Below are 7308 nucleotides of genomic sequence, written 5' to 3'. Positions count from 1 at the left end.
TGTCAGGCTGACCGGAACTTCCGGTTAGGCACCGGAAGTACCACTAGAAGTTCCACCGGAACTTCCGGTCCTGCATTCTCAGCACCATCTCAAACCTTGTTAGGTTGCTAACTTTTAGCTCCGAACTCCGAATTCGATGATCTTGGACATTTTGGAAAGCTTACTCAGAGGGCTATACAATCCATATGAATACTCAATCCAAGTCACAATGGATCAAAGTAGTATTTCAATTTAAAAGCCATCCTATTGTCCGGAGAACACCGAAAGACTTCTCTCTCTTCACCAAGTTGATCAAAATCAACTCCAACACCTTCTCCTTTGTAAATGTGCCAACACCATTAAGTGTACACCACCATGTGCATGTGTGTTAGCATTTCACAAATATTTTTATAGGCTTTCTCATGCAACTCACCACGTCACTAAGCGCTAGGTATATGCAAATGAGACTCACACTTAGTGGCACTAGATAACCATTGCAATTAAAGCTTTCCCCTCTTTATAGTACGACTATCTATCCTAAATCCAGTCAATCACTTCTCTACTCATCTTAGACCGGCAAAAGCAAAATCCTATGTTTATACCTTTGCCTTGATCACTTTACTCATTGTCCATCACCATGATCTCCACTTCATGCCTCCTCTCTTTACAATCATGTGTCCACCACTCATGTCATATTGCTCCTTCTTCAAGTGTGTTGCTATGCCTAACTCAAATCACTTGAACACAAAGCATTAGTAACTTGGTGTCATTAATTACCAAAACCAAACTTGGGCTTTCAAAGACTTCCCTTTGCATCATTGTACATGTGGAATGAGAATATGAACACTTTAATTAGTCATGAATAGTTGCTAAAGTTTCATTTGAAACCTACTCTTGGAGGGCAATCATTGTCGCATTATTCATTCTAAGGCCAGTCTCAGTGGAGGTTTCACCAGGATGTCATGCACATTTATTAGAGCGCCATGTCAGCAAAATTGTACTTTTTGCATGAAACGAAGAGGAGAGAGAAGGAAGTAGTTTCACCATGGTGAAACTCTACGGGCGTTGTTTCCCACGCGGTGAAACGGGATGAAATCCCCACTGAGGGCCAAATCGTTTCACCATCTTGCATGTGATCCAATCATTTTGCAACAATTAAATGCTTTGCTTAGCCTTGGAAACAACAAAGTGAAATGCTCCATTGCTGGGGTTATTTCATAGATGGTTTCATTTCAATCTCGATGACGTGTTGGTATGTGAAACCGTGCAGCGACACTGTCCATTGAGACTGGCCTAAAGAACATGTTGAATAGTGATTATTAACTAGTATTTTTGGGTCCTAAAAGCATTAGCTAGTCATTAGATGCCATTGAATGTAGCTATAACTAGCTAGGTAAACAAAAAGTATGAGATGGAAAATATGGCTAAGAGTAGCATATTTTTACATATAAACTTTATGTCTTACTTGGTAACTCCTTTCTCTCATAATTTCCTTTTTATGACTTAATGTAATTCTCATATCATCTTGCCATCCTATGATAAAGTCACCTCATTAATGAGTAAGGCAAGGTAGGGCATACTATGTCAACAAAATACAACAAAAGTCAAAAAGTGTATGGTGTACTACACATGCAGAAACATAGAGCACATGTGTATTGTGATGGATATCGTGCAATTCGAGTTTATCAATTAAGGTGTATTCCATTACAAATACATGAACCTTAAAAAGAGTTTAGATAAAAAAGTTTATGTTGTTATCATATAGATAGACAACTTTTCTGACTTATTAGCAAACTGTTGAAGTCGAGGGTCAATGAAACCCCGATTATCTGCCCATGTTTGAGGGTTGGCACAAACTCCTTAAGAAAAAAAATAGGTGGTGGCTCTCCTCTAATCAACCTTTTTCTATTAGTATATGTAATTACTAGTCACAACTCATAAATCGTATGCACAAGAAAAACTCAACCATAGTAGGAAACATGTTCCCTAGGCTTTTTCTTATGAAACTCTTCTAGGATTTGGATATGGACAAATAAGGGAAGATCCTAAGAGCACACTGCTCTTATATATAACTCACGAGAAATTGGTAGCCAAGTGTATTATGTATCAAATGCCAAATTAAAGTTGTGAATTGCAGGGTATGTCTAAGTTTTAACTATGTGATTTTGCTCTAATCCTCGGTTCATTGTAATGTTAGGCCCTATTTGGCACGGGCCACTTCACTAGTGAAGCCGTTTTTTGGGGCTTCATCTTCATGAATAGCTCCAACGATGAAATTGAAAGTGTTTTCATAAACCGTTTAGCAAAATAATTCCACATATATAGTTCTTTTAAATATGCTCTCACAGGATCTCATGCAAGATTAGGTGAAGCAGGGTGAAGCCAATATTTTTGGCTCCATCTCACCTCAAACCTCTGTGAGAATATGATTTAAGGGGCTTTCTGGTAAAGACGTTTTGTTTTACCTATTTGGCACAAAATAGCTCCAAAATATCCTTGAAGTCGGATCGAAAAATCATGCTAAAAGAGGCCTTAATTTTTGCGCCCATTCTTGTATCGTCTGGATGCATAGCCACATAGGTAAGGTCCAGGACTCCATATGTGCAACATACGGTTTTGGCCGCAGACAATCAAATAAAAATACAATGTATTGAAGTCACTAGCGTGTGAGCACACGGTTCAATGGAAGCGAAGGGGGTGTTTGGTTGGGTGTGTGTTAAAATTTAACAGATAGCATTTTCATTTTATTTGATAATTAGTGTCTAATTATGGACTAATTAGGCTTAAAGATTCGTCTCGTAAATTATTTTTCTAGTTGTGTTTTTAGTTTTGTAAATAGTATATATTTAGTACTCCATGTATATGCTCAAATATTTGATGTGATGGGAGTTATTTATGCCAATTGAAATACTCACAGATGAAGAAGATAAAATCGGAGTGGGTTGAACAATTTCAAGCCCAGATTTAATGTTATTTGCAAATACTACTATATGTAACCGCTTGCGTATTACTCCTCCAGTCCTATTTATCTGGCGTTGAAGCGTTTTTCATTTTGGCCGTAATAGGAGGCGGGCTGGAATATCAATGAGCCTGGTCATTACTCCGGCTGAACGCATGCTGCATCCATGCATGAGCTAGAACTATGAAGCAGAGCTGCATGGACTAGTACTGATTATTTTATTTGTTCTTTGAGGCTGGGATATGAGTGGGTGACGTCGCGGTGGTAGCTGGCTGCTAATCACAATACAACTAATTGTACACAGTTAATGTGAAGCACGTACTTCCGTAAGGCCCTGTTTAGTTCCCTACCCAAATTTTTTTCATCCATCCCATCGAATCTTTGGACACATGCATGGAACATTAAATGTAGATAAAAAAATAAACTAATTACACAGTTTAGTTAAGAATCGCGAGACGAATCTTTTAAGCCTAGTTACTCCATGATTAGCCTTAAGTGCTACAGTAACCCACATATGCTAATGACAGATTAATTATGCTTAATAAATTTGTCTTGCAGTTTCCTGACGAGCTATGTAATTTGTTTTTTTATTAGTTTCTAAAAACCCCTCCCGACATCCTTCCGACACATCCGATGTGACACCCAAAAAATTTTCGTTCCCAATCTAAACAGACCCTAATTATCTTGGTATCTGAAATAAGGCTTTGCATGCAAGATATATAGGACCGGAGGAAGTACTTAGGCCTTGTTTAGTTCACTCTGAGTTTTCAAGATTCCTCGTCACATCGAATCTTTCGGCACATGCATGAAGTATTAAATATAGATGAAAATAAAAACTAATTGCACAGTTTACCTGTAAATCGCGAGACGAATCTTTTGATCCTAGTTAGTCCATAATTAGACAATATTTGCCACAAACAAACGAAAGTGCTACAGTAGTGAAATCTAAAATCTTTTCGCATCTAAACAAGTCCTTATTAGAGGATCCATTCCCCTCAGCCTCAGCTTGGTCTCTTTGGCTGCAACCGTTTTGCCTCAGTTTCCACGACTTGCTTACCAAAAAAAAGGCAATGTGTGTAAGTTTGGAGATACGTACGTGCACGTATAGGATGACGTTAAAAACTCAAAAAAGGCTGCCAAGCAAGCAGCCTAGAAGATTAGGAAAAGTTTAGATAAAAGATTAATCTCATGTTTTATGGTTGTAACTTGACGGAGCTAGCTATTAGTATATGTTTAGTCGTTAGCTGGCATGTGGGCCTAGTGCACACTTTATCCAAATTTAGAAACACAATGAATTATTCGTAATTACCATGTCTTAGAGCATCTCCAACGGTTTTGCAATTGAGGTTTATATTTGACTAATTTGCCAAAAACCTCAAATTGAGATATCCAATGATTTTGCATTTGAGTTTTGCATTTTGGCAAATGAGTGAGAAAACTTGGCATTTTTGCCAAACCCCGGACGACTTGGCAAAGGCTGATTGGTCTCTCCTCCCGCGCGGTTTTCGGTCTCCCTCGCGTCTCCGACTCCTCTTCGCGCCATATAGGGGAAACTTCCATCGCGACATATCGCGACACAAAGTCCCGATCGGCCTCCGAATCCTCTTCGCGACACAAAGTCTCACCACGCGCCGTCGTCCACCTCGCGAAGAGAAAAAGCGCGTGAAAAAATAACGACCGGGTCCACTATTTGGTTTTGCCAACTCAATTTTGCCAAAACTATTGGAGACACTCAATTTTATGACTTGGCATATTGATTTAAGACTTGGCAAACTCTTTATTTTGCAAAACGAAAATTACAAAACCGTTGGAGATGCTCTAAACAACCGCAAAGCTAAAATGAGTATCTCTGAATATCTATAACATTTGTTGGCGAGTCACGCTCGGAACCTCGTACCTTATTGAGTTGTGTACCATCTGATATTCTGATTTATATGGTAACACAAACTACACATGTATTTTTTTACATGCAGAAGTCGAATTAACCCTACAATTTTCTCCGTATGGTATTCATAATCTCAGGTATACAACATCATATTAGAATGGAAATATGAACGAGTCGTTGCGCCTGAAAGGAAACACAAGCCATTTTATTGGCTACTTATACTACATATATAACCAAATGGAGTGTCTGACACATGACATTTGAATATACATTTTCATCAAAAAAAGACATCTAAATATACATGGAGGGCAGGTAACTGAAGTCAAGCAGCTTCGAGAACTAGAAGTGCAGTGTGCAGCGATTCAAGTCACATCTAATCCTCATGCAGAATATGAGTATCGTACCGTTGGTAGCTCCAGTTTCATCTGCATCCAAATTCAAGGAAACATGCAACGCCATATTAACAGGGAACTTGATGCCGAGCCAAATAGCAGCTCTGGACGAGCTGTTCCTAGCTGCCAACAACAGGGCCGGTAGAAGAGCTCTTCTCGGATGGTGGATTAGGGTCGTGTAGCCAACAACGAAGACACCTAGCTTTATAGGTTGATTAGTTCAGCTATTTACCATTTATATAATAGTTGTAAGACCACCAAAAACACTCATCAGAAGTGTGTCGTCTGTATGGTTAAATTTTTCTTCTTAACTATAATAATATGCAAATCTTTTGCGTATTCAACAAAAAAAACATTTAAGGACGACCAGACATAGCGATCTGTACAGGCATTCCTGAGCCAAGTCAATCGTCAACCCAGTCCTGTCCAAAGCTCCGGTCAGATGATGGAACTTTTTTTTTCTTTCTAGACGCTGATGAATCCAAACCTGGTGGACTTCCTGCACTCTGGAATGTACATTACATAGCAGATTGTTGGCCACTAGTTGCCAAGCACTCTGTACTGCAAAAACACGCATATATGAGGATTTTTTTTAAAAAAAATAGAAAACTAACTCAAGGGATGAAGAAACTGAAGGTAGTTTTTATTGCATCGTTTGCAGCAACCAGCAAGCAAGAACTAGACAAGGATCATTACAGCATGCATGAACATGTAGTACGCAACTGAGAGAAAAATATGAAATGTTCTGAAATAAAACCAAGGTGATGATCGAATGCGTAACAGTTAGGCTCCTGTGATTGTTGGGACGTTGCACACGATGAGCTGGGAGCCGAGACAAAAACGGTGTTGAAAGGCAGGACGGCATCAGATACGATTCGAGAGTAAGCAGAGAGCGTCTCCCCGTTTGTCAAGTTCAGGCAGATGGCTCAGCACAGATTTGCAAAGCAAAAATTGAACGAACAAAAGCGTTTCTTGCTTAGGCGTCTACTCTACCACTTGCTCGGAAAGTGCATGGAAAAAATTGTATAGAAGCCAAAACTGACTGGTATTTCTCTGAAACAGGAAAACGACATAAGCCTAAAAGAAACTCAAAAAGGGTAATATGTGTAGATCAATGAGTGGTAGAAGCTCGTGTTTAAGATAGAGAAAAATTCCATAAAAAAGCACAAACAATCGTTTGCAAATGCAAACCACCTTCCCATAGTCAGAAAGGGTAATTATAATTTCCTCTCTAGCATAGGCTTTTCATTTTTCCAGGCGCCATCGGGAGCATAGGTGTGAGGAATGAAGCCTGGTCCGAGACCCCCCAAGAGAGCAAACACAAAACCAAAAAAACGGCATTTGTTTCGCACTCGAGGAGGATCTTGGATCAGCCTCCATTCCATACACCCTGCTCCCCTTCCATTCTTCTCCCTCCTCAACACAACATTCTCTCTCGAAACCTAGTTCGTCTCCCTCCTCATGATTTCATAATCAACGCACTCACAGGCGCCTTAAAAAGAGTCTCCCAAGACTCTGGCCAGGCAATGCATGCCAGCCCCCATGTCCTGCAGACCACCTTTTTAAATTTTTAGGGGGGGTTAAACAAGGGTTATGATCCAGGTTAGGTGAGTGGTGTAAGCCTTTTGCTCCTGCGCTAGGCCTTGTCTCGTTGCTGCGAGTGGCAATAGATTAGTGAGGCGTGTAAGCTTTTGTGCTGGGACAAGGGGAATGAGGCGAGTCCGGGGGGGAGCCTGAGGTAGTGGGGGTGCTGATGCACCGGTCCTTTCCGGCAGTTTTCGTGGGCTTTTAGCTGCTGTTGTCGAGCGAGCTCGAGCTGGCTGGGACTGCTGCTGGATCGGGGAGGAGAGGGTTTCAGGGGGGCAGGTCACGCAGCAGCTGCATGTGGTTGTTACGTTTGGGCGGCAGGGCTGCTGGCTGGGGTCACGTGCTGTGGCCTGTGGCGTGCCTAGATTATTTTTTCTTTAACATTTTAGCATTGTTAAAATCATGTTATTTTTAGAAATAAACACATCCAGTTTTTTGTTTTTTGTTTTTATTTTTAACTCTTTTGTCTATGACAAACCTTATGGCTTTGCATTAGCGCAACAATG

Source organism: Sorghum bicolor, chromosome 8, assembly GCF_000003195.3.
Source record: "Sorghum bicolor cultivar BTx623 chromosome 8, Sorghum_bicolor_NCBIv3, whole genome shotgun sequence".
In the NCBI taxonomy this organism is placed as follows: Eukaryota; Viridiplantae; Streptophyta; class Magnoliopsida; order Poales; family Poaceae; genus Sorghum; species Sorghum bicolor.
This window is presented reverse-complemented; position numbering follows the sequence as displayed.